The sequence below is a fragment of the Girardinichthys multiradiatus genome, chromosome 1, assembly GCF_021462225.1.
Source record: "Girardinichthys multiradiatus isolate DD_20200921_A chromosome 1, DD_fGirMul_XY1, whole genome shotgun sequence".
In the NCBI taxonomy this organism is placed as follows: domain Eukaryota; kingdom Metazoa; phylum Chordata; class Actinopteri; order Cyprinodontiformes; family Goodeidae; genus Girardinichthys; species Girardinichthys multiradiatus.
In genome coordinates, this window is record NC_061794.1 from 2,076,501 (window position 1) to 2,094,436 (window position 17,936).

General features: G+C 39.7%; 1 protein-coding gene across 5 annotated transcripts in view; it reads right to left on the reverse strand.

Moving 5' to 3' along the window:
- LOC124868799 (zinc finger protein PLAG1-like) overlaps window positions 1-17,592 on the reverse strand; it is a 38,370-nt gene extending 20,778 nt beyond the window's left edge. Inside the window, exons 1-4 of one of the 5 annotated variants that reach the window (XR_007038394.1) lie at window positions 17,314-17,592; window positions 5,709-5,789; window positions 4,312-5,529; window positions 1,747-4,169 (exon numbers count right to left, since the gene is read on the reverse strand). The gene's annotated coding sequence lies outside the window, so the exon portion shown is untranslated. Of the gene's footprint in view, window positions 1-1,181; window positions 1,468-1,746; window positions 4,170-4,311; window positions 5,530-5,708; window positions 5,790-17,313 lie in introns of those variants that run through there. The other 4 variants (XR_007038395.1, XM_047366387.1, XM_047366398.1 and 1 more) reach the window with 4 other exon arrangements.
- Between the last annotated feature and the right edge of the window lie 344 nt (window positions 17,593-17,936).

The following is a 17,936-nucleotide window of genomic DNA, read 5'->3' on the forward strand; positions in this document are numbered from 1 at the left end:
CTCCTGATAGCTAGCTGCATTGACCCTGCCCTTGATAAAACACAGTGGACCAACACCAGCAGCTGGCACAGCACCCCAGACCATCACTGACTGTGGGTACTTGACACTGGACTTCTGGCATTTTGGCATTTCCTTCTCCCCAGTCTTCCTCCAGACTCTGGCACCTTGATTTCCGAATGACATGCAGAATTTGCTTTCATCCGAAAAAAGTACTTTGGACCACTGAGCAACAATCCAGTGCTGCTTCTCTGTAGCCCAGGTCAGGCGCTTCTGCCGCTGTATCTGGTTCAAAAGTGGCTTGACCTGGGGAATGCGGCACCTGTAGCCCATTTCCTGCACACGCCTGTGCACGGTGGCTCTGGATGTTTCTACTCCAGACTCAGTCCACTGCTTCCGCAGGTCCCCCAAGGTCTGGAATCTGCCCTTCTCCACAATCTTCCTCAGGGTCCGGTCACCTCTTCTCGTTGTGCAGCGTCTTCTGCCACACTTTTTCCTTCCCACAGACTTCCCACTGAGGTGCCTTGATACAGCACTCTGGGAACAGCCTATTCGTTCAGAAATTTCTTTCTGTGTCTTACCCTCTTGCTTGAGGGTGTCAATAGTGGCCTTCTGGACAGCAGTCAGGTCGGCAGTCTTACCCATGATTGGGGTTTTGAGTGATGAACCAGGCTGGGAGTTTTAAAGGCCTCAGGAATCTTTTGCAGGTGTTTAGAGTTAACTCGTTGATTCAGATGATTAGGTTCATAGCTCGTTTAGAGACCCTTTTAATGATATGCTAATTTTGTGAGATAGGAATTTTGGGTTTTCATGAGCTGTATGCCAAAATCATCCGTATTAAGACAATAAAAGACCTGAAATATTTCAGTTAGTGTGCAATGAATCTAAAATATATGAATGTTAAATTTTCATCATGACATTATGGAAAATAATGAACTTTATCACAATATGCTAATATTTTGAGAAGGACCTGTATATGGTGAACTTCTTGACTGTGTGTACAGACAATTATAAATTAACTTATGGAACTGTATCTCCATTTTGAGAAGTTCCAGGCGTTGGAGAGACAACGCCAAATATCACATTCCTTGCACAAAGCACAAAATTGCTGACTCAATTAAGTATTCGCACCCCGAATACAGACACATAAGGGCTAAACACTTGGCATATAAGTTAAAACTAACCTTTTAGATAAGAGAAAGTGTGGAGGAACAAACTCTTATGGAGCTAAGAGTCTTGGCACCGGATGGCAGCCTTTTTAACTGAAGGAAAATTGACAATACAGGTAAGGGAGAAGAAGTATCATATAATTTGAATATTAGTAGAGAAGCAGTGGTTGAGTTAAGTTAGTATCATGAAGATAGAATATTATTGAAACATCCAATGGCACAGAATGTAAATAAACAAGAAAACTTGGAATGCTGAAAGCTGATAAATTAACAAAATAGCAGAAACATTAGTGAAGGAAAATTGTCATTTGATCTGTTTAAAAAGGAAGACTATCAATGAAAAATAGCTCAACTAGGTGAAGTTACCTCAAAATAACTGAAACAGTTATTGAAATGCAAGAACTGACAAAAACTAAAAAGACAACCAGCAGAGCTAGGTGATACTGGAACAAACAGAAGAAAATATAACCTAAAGAAGCTGAAGTCAATGCTAATATATATTAAACTAAAAATGGCATGAACTGCAAAGCAACAAGGAATAATTAACAAAAGCAGAAAAAAGACAAAAACAAACTAAAATTGCCTAAAGAACTAAAGAGAGAGGAGACAGACAGATGTGGAGTGAGATAGAGGTAGACTCTTGATTTATGTCGGCAGCCCCAGTTTAGTGGCAGTTGAAAACTACAGATCTTCTTCTCCTTTGAGTAAACCTGGATGCATCATCTCAAACATGCATCTCTCATTTAAAAACAGAATCTAATATCAAAAAAGAAACATTTAACTGAGTGAGAGGACCATTTGAAATACAAAAGTGACAAAGCTCATGTCTGTCAAATAAGAGGGGAAACCTGAACTTATCGATGAAGCCTGAATAACACATCTAAATGTTAGGATATATCTTTCTGATCAAAGGGGGGTTAGGTCAAAGGTTTATGAGATCGATTTAACACATGAGGTGAGGTCACACACGGTTTTATAATATGACTAATTTCTGAAGGGTAATAAAATGCACACTAGACGCACTATTTTCAGGCACTGGATCCAATTGAAGACTTTTCAACTTATTTTGACTTACTGTACAAACACAGTAGTTAGCAATGTCAATCTATCTCTTTACAGGATAATGTCTGAGAAGTACATAGTTTAGAACAAAATCTTTGCTGATAGGGCGAGGTAGAATGGCACTAAGCATGCATCCAGGGGAAAAGGTGATTGCTCGAACTATCCTTGCTAATTTCTGTTTCTTTCTTTTGCATGAAAACCCTGAGCGAATATAATTGATTATCACTGCTAAAAGGAACAGTGCCTTTTTCTTTATCAGTACAGGTGATGAGAAGGAACCAAATTGACCTACAGAACGTTACCCTTCGTTGATGTGGAGGCTGGAACTGGGTTAAGAGAGCTTTTAGAAGAATGTTCTTCATGAATGGAAAATGGTTTGACCATTTATTCTACTTCTTAAGAACCTTATGTATTTTTATTTCCTGCAGCACAATTCTAATCTAGAAGATTTTCACTGTTAAATTTTGTTACAAAATTTCATTTCTGCTCATAATTATTTGGTTTTCTGAGATTCCTATGTACTCAGGTCTGGAGTTTGAGCACTACCGTGATAGTCGTCACGGTTGTTGCAGTGGCAGTGATGTGTTTTTTGTGGCTGAGGGGGGCATGGTGGGGGACACTGGCCCTGGGTGCCTGCCACTGGCCGGGGACCTCTTGGTGGATGAGTTGGTACCGTCATGGTGCGGGGTCGGGGATCCTGTTGAGGGTGCGGTGCTCGGTGGGGTCTGCCCTGTTACGCCAGTGGGCCGGGCTGGCTGCCCCTAGGGGGTACCGGCGCCTGGACCTGGGAGTATAGAGTATGCATAGGGAGTGTGAGTGAGTGTATGACGTCCATTGTTGTTTGTCTTTACGTGGTGCGAGTAATTTTATGTGTATGCATGAGGGTGGGAGTCTGTGATTGTGACCGTGTGTGCCTATTTTTTTTTGTTTTGCATGTTCGAAAATGCCAGTTGTTTTTTTTTTTTTTACGCTGGCCAATCAGTGAACAGCCGTTTGTTCATGTCACATATAGTACCGACTCAGCCTCGCTTAGTCCTGCTAAGAAAGGAGGTACCAAAAAAGTAGGTACCGGTCCTGAAATGACAGTAATGGAAACACTCGCGAAGTGGAGCCGAGTCGGGCCAAATCGAGCCACTAGAAAAGGGGCATAAGAGTACCGAATTCGGTACCCATCCCTAGTCTTAACTGTCCAGTTGTGTATCTGTTCATTTTGCTTATCTCTCACTATCAAGCGTCATTTTTGATGATGTCAAGAAATGTGTGTCTAAAGTTCAATGCAGTGGCCCTTGAAATGGTTTTGATAACATCATAGCCACTAGGCTCTCAGACCCAGTTAAGCAGCCTGAAGAGCAAGACTGTTATTTGACCGAGATGCCTAGTTGAGCCAAAAGTGAATCTTGTAACCCTGTTTGTAGTTCCTTTTTAATTAGATTTCATGTTCAGAGTTACTGTGTTGGAAGATTCTTTTCGTGTCAAGCCTAGATTGCCACATAGTATTGTTATGTGAAGTACTAGAAATGTTCAAATTAACCACTACAATGGAAAATGTTAACACAAAGTATTTCGCTTTTATGACCACTCTTTTTTGCTTAGTATAATAACTATGATGACAAACATCCCATGACTTGGGAGACACCCACTCATTAATCTTGTCTAAAAACGTGGTGGCCCATATCCTGTTCTTGCGGCTCTGTACAGACATTTTTTGTCTAGACTAATGGTGTAGAAAACAATAGACCAAAAAAAAAGATACACTTATGGCTTTCATTGAGCAAGGTAAACATGCAGTGCACAGCATAGTGGTAGAGTTACAAATACAGAGCTATTTTATTCCCAACCCTGCCATCCAGGATTCCATTCCTTACCTCGGGAACTTTGTTGCATGTCTTACCCACTTCTCTTTATGCACATTTCCGGTCTGATTACTTTGAATAAATAGCACTAGGGACAAAGAAAATCTTATAAAAAAAAAAGGAGCCAAACATGTCAAACCCTTTTTAAGTAATTGAACTACAATTATTAAACAGATTCATTTTATACAAATATGTACATCATGACATGTCGGCCAAGAAGTTCCACAAACTTGGTTTATCTGCACCACTTTGCTCCTGGATCAGCGACTTCCTCACCAACAGGCCCCAGGTGGTGAGGATAGGGAAACTCATATGTGCCCCATTGATCCTCAGCACCGGCACGCCGCAGGATCGCGTTGTCAGCATTCCCCTCTTCATCCTATTCACACGACTGCTCTGCAATTTAACCTGTTAAGCCCTAAGGGGTTTTAGAGCAATTTCCGCCTGAAATTACATACCTTAAATAAATCAAGTATAGCTCCACAACTACAAGGACTACATGCAAACTCTTGGTACCTGTGTAAAGGTAAGACATAAATGAATATATTACCAGTGGAACCACTGTTGCAACTGTTACCATGTCTGATTTATTCACGATTAAACACAAAAAAGTTTCTATTTTTTGGCCCTCGCCTAAATTTTGTTCTAAAAAAACATTGTGAAACACCATGAAAATCCTTTGGAAATCCTAGGAGAACCCCCACGTTGTATTCATAAACATCTTGGCTATAACTGCAGCAAATTTGGACTGAATCAGTTAAAGCATTTATGTTCCACAAAGGTTTTAGTGGGCAATGTGCCAGGCGGAGCTGGGATTTAGCCAAATGTGCCGAATGTGTATTCCATCTCATAAAAGGGAATCTGGTCAAATAAAAGTACTGATTACCAATGTAGGAGTCATTCTGCATATGACATAGCCTTTGATCATGACATGTACCCTGTGTATCATCAAAATGCATCATTGTGCACAACATAATATCAATATAATGAATAAAAAACAAGTTGAATTATATAGTTTATCTCCAAACAATGGGATTTTATTGAAAACAAGAATTTTCAATTGTTCTTTGTGCATTTTTATTTGTGTTCTGGATTATGGGCCAGATGGTGCTTGCACTAAGAAACAGTTTGAAAAGCCTCAGCGGTGACCAGGATTTTGTGGTGTCAATTCGAGGTTCTGGAGGATGGCTCGGTGTAAATGTACTGTAGGTGCTTGTGGCTCAGTATCGAGCTCACCTGGAGAGTGCCACATGTCCATGTTGTCATCACCAGGTGGAGGGTTATCCTGACTCGTCCGCCTCGAGCCTTGTTTCCCTCTCTTTGCTGGCCTGGATGAGTTGCTCCTTTGTCTTGGGGCAGAAGCTCCCTTGTGTTTCACAGGTCTTGAGGTACTACGTAGATGATGGGCAGGTGGCTTATACTCATCTTCTTCTTCTGCACCATCGTCACTGCAGAAACAGAGAGAAATATGCTCAAGACTAAATTTGATTCAGCTTTTCTAAATGGCATGCTAAAAAGGATGTTGCATCTGACGATGACTTACAATAAGCTTAGGGATACAATGCTAACACTGTAATGACACATCAGGCTTATTTTGTAACTACAATGGTGTGCAGAATTGTCTCACCTCAAAGAAGATGATAAAGGCTCAAGCGAAGTGGTGGGAGGCTGGGTCCTTTGAGTTTCAGATGGTCCTGCTCGCTCCTAGCTGTAAAAATACAGAAATAGGGTTGTTCTTTTTCTGATTACAAGATAATAAATTATTTATTATGGTACTGCAAAAATAACTAAACAACATTAAAAAAAAACAAGTCTGTAACGCTGTAACAGTAAGTTCATAAACGTTCCTTGAACCAATTCCACATACAGGTAAATGTTTTCCCTTTGTTCTGAACGCAGAAATGGGGGTGTAGTGTTGTTGCACGCGGGAGTGTAGTGCTGTTGCAAAGTTTTCCGATTACAAGATGATAAATTATTTGTTACTGTACTGCAAACATAACTAAATAACATCAAAACCAGGTCTGTAATGCTGTAACAGTAAAGTGGTCTTGGTAAAGTATCAATGATGTAACAGCTTCATAACATTCCTTGAACCAATTCCACATACAGGTTAATGTTTTCCCTTTGTTCTGCACGCGGGGGTGTGGGTGTAGTGTTGTTGCACGCGGGAGTGTAGTGTTGTTGCAAAGTTTTCTGATTAGAAGATGATAAATTATTTGTTACTGTACTGCAAAAATAACTAAATAATATAAAAACCAAGTCTGTAATGCTGTAACAGTAAAGTGGTCTTGGTAAAGTATCAATGATGTAACAGCTTCATAACATTCCTTGAACCAATTTCACATACTGGTTAATGTTTTCCCTTTGTTCTGCACGCGGGGGTGGGGATGTAGTTTTTTGTTAAGTTTTGCAATTACAGGATAATAAATTTATTATTTTGTAATAAATTATTATTATAAAGTAACAGTATAACTTACTCGTGAACTGGGTCCATAAGAAAAGATTTATCTTCTTCCTCTACTTCAGAAATCTCGCTGCTGTCCGATGATTCTTCTATTTCAACATCACTGTTGTTCCAAATTTGTTCTAAGGTTTCAAAAACGGTAATTTTCCTCTGATGTACCATTATAAATATTGGTGTTCAAGGAAAGAAAATCACCACCGAAAGATATGAACGGCAACCGTTGTCTGGAGCGGTGCGTAAAACACAGTGCGTAAATAAACTGTGAATCCGGATTTTACTACCTGCGATACACACGGACATTGCGTCACCGGACTATGTCTCACAAAGTCACATAACACCCCGTTGGAAACGGGAGAGTCTGTAGTTTTCAATGATACAAACAGTGGGGGGTGTGACAACAATATCTGTGTTTACTGTAACGTTTTGTCCGGTTTAGCCAGCAACTTCCGGTGGATCTTTAAATGGCATCTTGTGTTTTTAAATTGGTGCAAAACCGAAAGTATTTGTCAAAAACTAAGTTGCCGACTCGTTTTAGAAACATTAGAGACTCATCTTGCAAGGAGTTTAGAAAAAAAAAATTTCGGCGTTTGACCGTCTTTTAGAGACAGCAAAAGATGAATGTCATTGTTTTCGGGCCTGGCTTAGAAGGTTAACAAAACTAACACGGTTGTGAAGTTTGCGGACAACACCGCTGTGGTGGGTCTCATATCTAACAATGATGAGACCCACTAAACAAAAGAGGTCCACAGTCTGACTCAGTGATGCTCCCAGGAACAACCTCATCCTGAATACCGGCAAGACCAATGAAGTGATAGTGGAGGTCAAGGAAGACTGAACACGCTCCTTCACATTTCCTTTGACCTCTCCTGGACTGAGAACACCTCCTACCTGGTTAAGAAGGCCCAACAATGGCTCTTCTATCTCAGATTGGTGAAACAGACTAGACTCTTTACTCAGTTGCTCACAAACGTTTACAGGACCACAATTGAAAACATCCTGTGCCTTAGTGTGACAGTGTGGTATGGGAGCTGCACACAGGAGAGAAAGGATTTAGCACAGGTGGTAAGGACAGCACAGGGGGATTGTGGGATGTCGTCTACTGGATCTAGACTTGATTTATGATGCACAAGTCCAGAAAAGGGCCAGACACATTGCTACAGACCACACCCACCCACTTTGTCCAACTTAATCGTTTTCCATGGGAAACGATTTAGAAACATCACATGAAAAACAAATAGACTCAAAAATAGTTTATTTCTAAAAGCAGTGAAGGCAATTGTCCCCCTGCATGCAGACACTATATATCCCTGCTGACAATCAAACAAACCACCAGCCCATCTCAGACTGTTTGAGCACAAGCTGCACTTTATGTAAATACTAAACACTACATGCAACATTCCATGTACATATGTTCAGTTTTCTATAAGTGTTTTTAAACTCTGCAAGTGTTTTTAATTTATGTCTGTTCAATACACATGAATCTTTGGAGTCGGGTCTCAGTAAAATTTCATTATGGTTATTCCTAAGATCCCTGCACTTGCCCATCCTGATGACTTTCGGCCCATAGCAGTTACATCTGTCATCATGAAGTGCTTTGAGCGAATCATCAAGAACCACATCTGTGCCTCTCTTCTCGACACCCTGGACCCTCTGTAGATCGCAGGTGCTGGTCATAAAATTAGAATATCATGAAAAAATTATTTATTTCAGTAATTCCATTTAAAAAGTTAAACTTTTATAATATATTCATTCATTACACACAGAGTGATATATTTCAAATGGTAATTCTTTTAATTTTGATGATTTTAACTGACAACTAATGAAAACCCCAAATTCAGTATCTCAGAAAATTTGAATATTGTGAAAAGGTTCAATATTAAAAGACATCTGGTGCCACACTCTATTCATCTAATTAACTCAAAACACCTGCAAAGGCCTTTAAATACTCTCTCAGTCTAGTTCTGTAGGCTACACAATCATGGGGAAGACTGCTGACTTGACAGTTGTCAAAAAGATGAGCATCAACACCTTGCACAAGGAGGGCAAGACACAAAAGGTCATTGCCAAAGAAACTGGCTGTTCACAAAGCTCTGTGTCCAAGCAAATTAATAGAGAGGTAAAAGGAAGGAAAAGATGTGGTAGAAAAACGTGTAAAAGCAATAGGGATAACCACACCCTTGAGAGGATTGTGGAACAAAACCCATTTGAAAATGTGGAGGACATTCACAAAGAGTGGACTGCAGCTGGAGTCAGTGCTTCAAGAACCACCACGCACAGACGTATGCAAGACACGGGTTTCAGCTGTTGCATTCCTTGTGTCAAGCCACTCTTGAACAAGAGACAGCGTCAGAAGCATCTTGCCTGGGCTAAAAACAAAAAGGACTGGGCTTCTGCTGAGTGGTCCAAAGTTATGTTCAGTGATTAAAGTAAATTTTGCATTTCCTTTGGAAATCAAGGTCTTACAGAGTCTGGAAGAAGAGAGGAGAGGCACGGAATCTACATTGCTTGAGGTCCAGTGTAAAGTTTCCACGGTCAGTGATGGTTTGGGGTGCCATGTCATCTGCTGGTGTTGGTCCACTGTGTTTTCTAAGGTCCAAGGTCAACGCTGGCGTCTACTAGGAAGTTTTAGAGCACTTAATGCTTCCTGCTGCTGACCAACTTTATGGAGATGCAGATTTCATTTTCCAACAGGACTTGGCACCTGCACACAGTGCCAAAGCTACCAGTACCTAGTTTAAGGACCATGGTATCCCTGTTCTTAATTGGCCAGCAAACTCTTCTGACCTTAACCCCATAGATTTCCTATGGGGTATTGTGAAGAGGAAGATGCAATATGCCAGACCCAACAATTCAGAAGAGCTGAAGGCCACTATCAGATTAACCTGGGCTGTCATGACACCTAGAGAGCAGTGCCACAGAGTGATTGACTCCATGCCAGGCCGCATTCCTGCAGTATTGCAGGCAAAAGGAGCCCCAACTAAGTATTTAGTGCAGTATATTCTCATACTTTTCAGTTGGCCAACATTTCTAAAAATCCTTTTTTGTATTGGTCTTAATATTCAAATTTTCTGATACTGAATTTGGGGTTTTCATCAGTTGTCAGTTATAATGATCAAAATTAAAATAATTAACATTTGAAATATATCAGTCTGTTTGAATGAATGAATATAATATACAAGTTTCACTTTTTGAATGGAATTACTGAAATAAATAAATTTTTCATGATATTCTAATTTTATGACCAGCACCTGTAGAGCAAACAAGTCCACAGACGACACCATTGCTCTAGAAGTCCACACCTACCTCAACCACCTGGCGGGGGGAAACACCTATGTGAGAATGCTCTTTATTGACTACAGCTCAGCATTCAATACCATAATCTCCTACAAACTGGCCACCAAGCTCACCGCCCTGGTACAGTAAAAGTCCATCTGCTGCTGGATATTGGACTTTCTTACCAACAGACCACAGGCGGCGAGAATTGCCAAACACCTCTCCTCCACATTAGTCCTCAGCAGCGGTGCACCTTAGGGCTCTGTTCTCAGTCCAATCCTCTACTCACTCTTCACATATGACTGTACAACCAGGCACAGCTCAAATGTTACCACCACCATCTTGGTCCTCATTACAGATAACAACGAGAGTGCCTACAGGAATGAGGTGAAATCACTGACCAGTTGGTGTCAGGAAAATAACCTATTTCTGAACTTCAACAAAACTAAGGAGATGACAGTGGACTTTAGGAGACAGCGTAGAGGCCAGCATTCCCCCCATCTATATTAATAACGCTCAGGTGGACCTGGTCGGCAGCTTCAAGCTCCTCGGCGTTCATATCACTGAGGACTTATCCTGTACAGTACATGCAGACACTGTGGTCAAGAAAGCCCAACGGAGACTCTACATCCTGAGAAGGCTGAGGAAGTTCAGTATAAACACCAGCATCCTCAAAAACCTCTACAGGTGCATTACTGAGAGCCTTAAGAGGTGGAAAGCAATACAGAGGGTGGTGCAAACGGCAGAGGCCACTGGCAGCAGTCAACCCCCCTCCCATTCAGGGCATTTACCGCGGCCTGCGTCTGCCGTAAAGCACGCAGCGTCAAGAATCGCTCACCCAGCAAAAGGACTTTTCTGTCTGCTACTTTCTGGCAGGCGGTACAGGTGACTGCCACCACGCACAAAAAGACTTAACCTGTTAAGCTCTAAGGAGTTTTAGAGCAATTGCCAAAACTATGCCAAATGGGTTTTTGACCTCAGCAGAGCTTTCTCATACGAATCCCGGTATGCTCGGGCTTAAAATACACCGGAAGTTGTCTAAAGGTGCAAATGCAGAAGGGGTCCTACATTGGAAATCAGCACTTTTATTTAACCAGATTCCCTTTTATGAGGTCAAAAGCCCATTCGGCACAGTTTTGGCACATTTTGCTAAATTGTGTCGAAATCCCAGCTCCGCCTGGCACATTGCCCACTAAAACCTTTGTGGAACAAATATGTTTCGGTCCAAATTGGTTGCAGTTATAGAGAAGATGTGGATGATTTCCAAAGGATTTGGATTAGGATTTTCATGGTGTTTTAGAAAGTTCATTTAGAAAAAAATGTAGGCGAGGGCCAAAAGCTAGAAACTTTTCTGTGTTTAATCATGAATAAATCAGACAACAGTGGTTCCACTGGAAATGTATTCATTTATGTCTTACCTTTACATAGGTACCAAACGTTTGAATGTAGACCTTATAGTTGTGGAGCTATACTTGATTTATTTAAGGTATGTAATTTCAGGCGGAAATTGCTCTAAAACCCCTTAGGGCATAACAGGTTAAACATTTTCCTTCGATTATCGTGATACAATTTTAATTGAACAATTCAGTGCCTCAGTTAGCATCTGTTTCAATGCAAACTGAAAGAAATTTTTTTAATTAAAATAGTCATAATAACCACTGACATTTTCAAAACTTGCCATAACCTGAACATGATTTTCTTAAGCATTGTGAGACATAATGGATTACAAGTAAAAAAGAAAAGAAAATTAACCTTTCTCAACAAACTGTATATTGTTTTACGAAACTCATTCACAGTACTGTTTCAGAGTGCAAATATGTTTCATTACAAGCATAAAATAATGAAAATCAAGTTCAGTGGTTGCAATATCTTCTCTATCCTGTAAAACTGTTTAAGAAAATATCCCACATGCTGCCTTACAGGACACAAGTATCTGCGGCAATGAAATTTAGAGACTACCTTAATCATTAATATTGTAATTTTCACATCCTTGATAAAATATTGCAATTGTTCTTGTGCCTGGGCCTAGTTCCAACTGTGTCTCTAGGAACACACAAACCATGGCAAAAACATCTTCTCTGAACTTGATGATGATTTCCTTTATTTGTACAGGAACAGTGCACAGCAATACATTGACCTAAAAACAGGAAATATGCATGGTGCCAGGTTATAGCAAAATATGCTAATTTCCACCTGTAGTCCCTTGACAGGGTGATATTAATCAAAACTAACTGGGTTTTTTTTATTTTTATGGAAATGTATGAGAGAACAAGTGAACATAAACTAACACAATACAATCATAACAGACCTCGCCCCTCAGTTACACCAGTTATTAAAGACTTCCAGGGATTTATCATTTCTCTATCACACACTTACACCTATACAATAAACATACCTATTTATTCATACACACATACACTTTCGCACTCTCACATACTTTCAAATGAACCAACTATACTTTCATTTACACACATTCATCACTAATGAGTGCAAACCTGCTTTGATAAAAGCCATTTCTTTGACAAATGTGCAAACATTGAGAAACTTGTACATGTTATAATCTCAGTTGGTAATGTATTCCACTGACTCATGACAACAACAGAGAAGGCAGATTTAGCAAAAGATGTCTTACATTTTGGAATGCTGCACTCTCCTCTAGAGGTTGCCCTTGTTACTCTAGTTGTTTTTTCAGACCTCAGTGTGACGTACCTTCTTAGAGGAGGAGCACTAATACCATGAATAATTTTAAAAAGTAAGCAAATGTTTGCATGCATAAAAAGGTAATTAATTTTTTTTTTTTTTTATGTATTTTGAAAGAATATGACAGTGGTGATACTGTCTACATTTCTTGTCATTAATTTTTATTGCACTTTTGAAGGTTGATTCAAGAGGCTTTAAGACTGTTTTGCATGCCTGCGACCAGCTGGTCACACAATACAGAATACGGGAAAAAAATCATGGAATTTAAGTACATACAGGTCCTTCTCAAAATATTAGCATATTGTGATAAAGTTCATTATTTTCCATAATGTCATGATGAAAATTTAACATTCATATGTTTTAGATTCATTGCACACTAACTGAAATATTTCAGGTCTTTTATTGTCTTAATATGGATGATTTTGGCATACAGCTCATGAAAACCCAAAATTCCTATCTCACAAAATTAGCATATCATTAAAAGGGTCTCTAAACGAGCTATGAACCTAATCATCTGAATCAACGAGTTAACTCTAATCAATGGTAAGGGATCCTCGGATTAACCTAAAATTTGCCAGAGTAAATTTTAAAGAGTTGCACAATTTTTTTACATGATTTTTAAAAGTCAAGGTTTGGTCCAGAGTAACACCTAAATAAGTAAAGCTGTTAACATTTATTATTTTTTCCTCATTTATATAAATGTCTGGATAATCAAAAAATGTATGTCTATTTGTAAAAGACATTGCAACAGTCTTTTCAACATTTAAGGTGAGACAACAACTTTTTAGCCAGGCAGAAACTTTTTTCAATTTCCCTGTTAATCTTTCAGCCACTTATATTTTTTCCATGAGTGAACAGAACAGTGTCGTCCGCATACATGATGGTGTTGTCACATACCAAGGGGAGATCGTTGATGTATAAACTAAAAAACAGTGGCCCTAATACAGAGCCCTGTGGGACTCTCATGGTGCAATTTTTAAGGGTGGACAGTGTGTGATTTACTCAAACACATTGTTTTGTGCCACTCAGGTCTGATGTTATCCAGTTTATTGTCTGGTTGGACAGTCCATAGTTTGATAGTTTGTTTAATAAAATACTGTGGGAAACAGTAGCAAAATTTTGTAAGTCTAGGAAGACAGCTCCCACTACCCCTCCTTGGTCTAGGTTTGATTTAATTTCTTCAAGGAAGTAGGAACAAGCGGTCTCTGTTGAATATTTTTTCCTAAAACCAAATTGCAAAGGATTTAAATATGCATTGGTTTCAAGATGCTGGATTAGTTGCTCTGCCACAACCTTTTTGTAGACTTGGGACATGGTAGGGAGGATGGTAATGGGCCGATAGTTATTAGCCTCTCGTTTGTCTCCGGACTTATATACAGGTATAATGCCAGTTTTTAATGCATCAGGAAATATACCTTCCCTAATGGACCAATTTAGTATTTTTGTCAGGACTGGGATCAGACTTTCTGAATGGGTTTTTAAAAGTACACTATCCAGCCCATGCAGGTCTTTAGCTTTGCTATTATTAAGTTGCTCAATAATCTTTTCCACCTTTGCGTCATTAACAGGTGTCAGACTAAAGGTTGATGTATCACAGAATAATGAGTGGGAAGAGCAATGTGTTGGGAACAACTGGGCCAGCCTCTCAACAAAATTAATAAAATATTCATTAAAATATATTGCTAAGGTTTCAGTATCATTTTCAATATTGTCATTTATTTTGAGCTCTATGTCATAGCTGGTGTTTTTCTTTTTTCTAAGTAATCGTACTCGTCGTCTTCCGCTTTATCCGGGATCGGGTCGCGGGGGCAGCAGACTCAGCAGAGACGCCCAGACGTCCCTCTCCCCAGACACCTCTTCCAGCTCCTCCGGGGGGAGCCCAAGGCGTTCCCAGGACAGCCGAGAGACATAGTCCCTCCAGCGTGTCCTGGGCCTCCTCCCGGTGGGACGTGCCTGGAACACCTCCCGAGGAAGGCGTCCAGGAGGCATCCGGTATAGATGCCCGAGCCACCTCAACTGGCTCCTCTCAATGTGGAGAAGCAGCGGCTCTACTCCGAGCCCCTCCCCTTTTTCTAAGTAATTTATCAATATTTTTCCATAACAATTTGCTATTTCCTTTTGCATCTTTAATTAAGTTGAGGAAAAAGTTTGCCTTTGTTTTTCTAAGCAATGTTATGACCTTATTTCTCAAACTTCGATATATCGAATAATCAGTTGTTAATCTGGTTTTGATCAACTTTTTAGTGAGGCATCTCTTTTCTTCATTCATTCCCAGAGTTCAGCATTAAACCATGGTAAACTCTGTTTTTTAAGTTTTATTTTTTTTTGTCTTTTTATACTTTAATCAAATATTTCTTAAAACTGATATTATATCATTGCAGGCTTTTTCACGTGATTGATTTTATTTTATTTTATTCCAGTTAATTTGCTGTATGTCATTTTCCAATAGGGATAAATCCTTCTTTGAGATAAATGATATCTCTTGGTTCTTTTTTGGTTGATTTTGGTCCCTAAATCTGTTTTTATTTAACTTTCTTGCAATTAGTGTGAAATTATGGTCTGATAATCCTGTTACTAAATTATATGTTTTCCCTATTCTTTCTGGTATGTTTGTAAAGACAAGGTCTATAAGTGTTTGAGCAGTTTTTGTTATTCTTGTTGGTTTATTGGCGACTACGCCAAAACAAATTCCTTGTATGTCCAAAAACGTACTTGGCAATAAAGCTTTTCTGATTCTGATTCTGATTATTTGTCTCATTTGTAGTGATTTCATAATGTGATGAGATTTTTCTTGCGCATTTTGTCAAGCCAATTTACGCTAAAATCGCCCATAAGTACGACATCTTTTCCTTCAAACATTTTAAGCATTTTAAATAACTCTGAATAAAATGTATTTGTGGCATTTTGGGGGGCGATAGATGGCAATTACAACAAATGACATTTCACGAGAAAGTGTCATTTTAGCTCCTACACATTCTAATACATTGTTTTTTATATCAATTTCATTAGTTTGGATATTATCTTTCACATATATCAAAACCCCTCCCCCTCCGTCTATCACATCTATATGTTTTATATCCAGGAACAGTAAACACAGATAACGGAGTTGTGGAACATAGCCATGTTTCTGTGAGGCAAAGATAGTCCAGATTTGAGTCCGTTAGTAAATGCTCAATTTGTTCAGTCTTAGATATGACGCTCCGTATGTTTACGTGTCCTCCGAAGATCCCCTTCGGTTTGGTATTAGGATGCCACAGGACGCGGGTGTGATTTACAGTTTCAAATGATTTTGTCTCTTTTTGTTTTAGAGCCACGATAGTCTGCAGAGCGGTTGCAGATCGCAGGAAGGACAAATTTGTTTGTGATTTGGCCAAACTGTTTGTCTTAATGTTACCTTGTATTCCTGGTGGAAAGGATCAAGTGATGAAGGTGGCACAGCGATGCCTACCTGATGTTGTTTCAGTGGAGCTACGGGTCCGGGGTTTACTTGTACGTCTCCACAAAGTAAGATAAAAATGCAGAAAAAAATTACACTTCCCCGTTTTGATCAGCGGCGTCCTCTGTCCACACTGAGGCTGTGTGCACAGGACAATCGCTTTTCCTTGATCCAAAACATGATTAAACAGAACGTACTGACTCCACGTATCCAACGGGATGGCATGTGACATTGGTGTAGCGTATTCATCCGTAGGAAACGGAGCCGAGCGTTCCCACGCGCTCAACCAGCTACCAAACATTTGCGTGCTGATGATTGCCAATACGTACAACAATACATTCAGTGTACGAAGTAGATGTTGAACTTTGGTGTTGTTTGGAAAGAAAGGCTTTATATTCCCATGTCCGGGTAGAGCAGAATTATCAGGAGGCTTTCTAGATGTTTTTTGGAAGGAAGAAGCAGTAGCACCTGCCGAGCTGCTGCACCTTGACGCTGCCATCTTCATATTGTCTTGCTGGACTCAGCCATTTTTTTAACATTTCAGGTACTCCATCTCAGGAACACCTGTTGTAACATATAAAGCCCTTGATTGGTTGCATGAGTCGTGCCTGACACCACACCTGATTTACAAATGCATGGTCCTAAAATAATCTCGATTCAGGGGGTTGGGTAATTTTCAGATTGCACTAGTCATTAAAATTTAGTGTTAAATTTGGATACAATCCTTGTAATATTGGTTGAGTTTAACCATTTAAACTTTTTTGCATAATCTCCTAATTACAAACACATTAACAATTCCGAATTTGGTCTGTGGTGTCAAAAAAAAAAACATTACTTATATGAAAATCTTGATTACTGAACTTATATGAAAACCTATATGAAGAATAAGTGAATGAGAAATAGTGCTAAACTTTTGGTCCTTAGTATGGAGTTGTCAGGAAAAATAAAAGCCAGAGTATTTTAAGTCTAGTAAAACACGTGCGGTGCTGGGTTTTTTGTGTTTAAATCAGACTAAAAGCGCTGTAGAACCCTCGGCCGAATCTATGACTGTGAAGCTGGTCCCCAGGCTAAATTTCACAGCTAGTCTGCTTATGGAAACTAAATTGTGGAAGCGGATTTCCAGCACGTTTACTTGGAAGCAATAACCCGAGTTTCTGTCAAAGACTCACCAAAGTAACGTTCGCCTCTCTTGACAAACGGAAGATCTTTGTATAGACTCGGAGGCTTATTCATAAACAAAAGATTAACGATTCACGAACTTCTGTCGGAGTTTGTTGTGCCAGAGCAAATTTCCAATTTTCTAACACGAAACAGAGGAGACGTGCAGCTTTGAGCAGACAACAACACGGCTGTACTCACTGAATGCATGTCTTTCCAGCTATCTTCCCAGTCTCCGTTTGTGCTCCACGTCGAAATTGTGGCACAAGTTTGAAAGCCGTTTCTTGGAGTTTGGGCCTGTACTGGGGGGCATCGCGCTGGAAGCCAGGCATTGTGGGAGGGTGACGTCACAACAGTGGAGCGAACATCAGACGTCATGCAGACCATTAATGCAGAAGTCAAAGAGCGAATTTTTAGCTGCCCTAAAATATTAGGTGAATGTACTCTGTCGAATTTACCCGCATCTGTAGAATATTAGGTTTTTTTCTTTACAGTGCCTCGCAAAACTATTGAATAACCCTCTGTCATATTGTGTTACATTACAGACACAAACTTACATGTATTTTATCTGATATATCAACACGGTGTAGTTCATAACTGAAGTGAAATAAAAACAACATGGTTTTCAAAGTTTAAACAATCTCAAATGTGTAGCGCACACATGTTTTCAGCCCCCTGAGGTCATTACTTTGTAAACCCCACCTTTTGCTGCAATTACAGATAGAAGTCTTTTTATGTATGCATCTTCTAGTGAAAGTGGAACTAAATCCCAAATCAACTTTTTTTGCCGATAAAGTGTATAAATTGGGCCTTAAGTGTGCTAT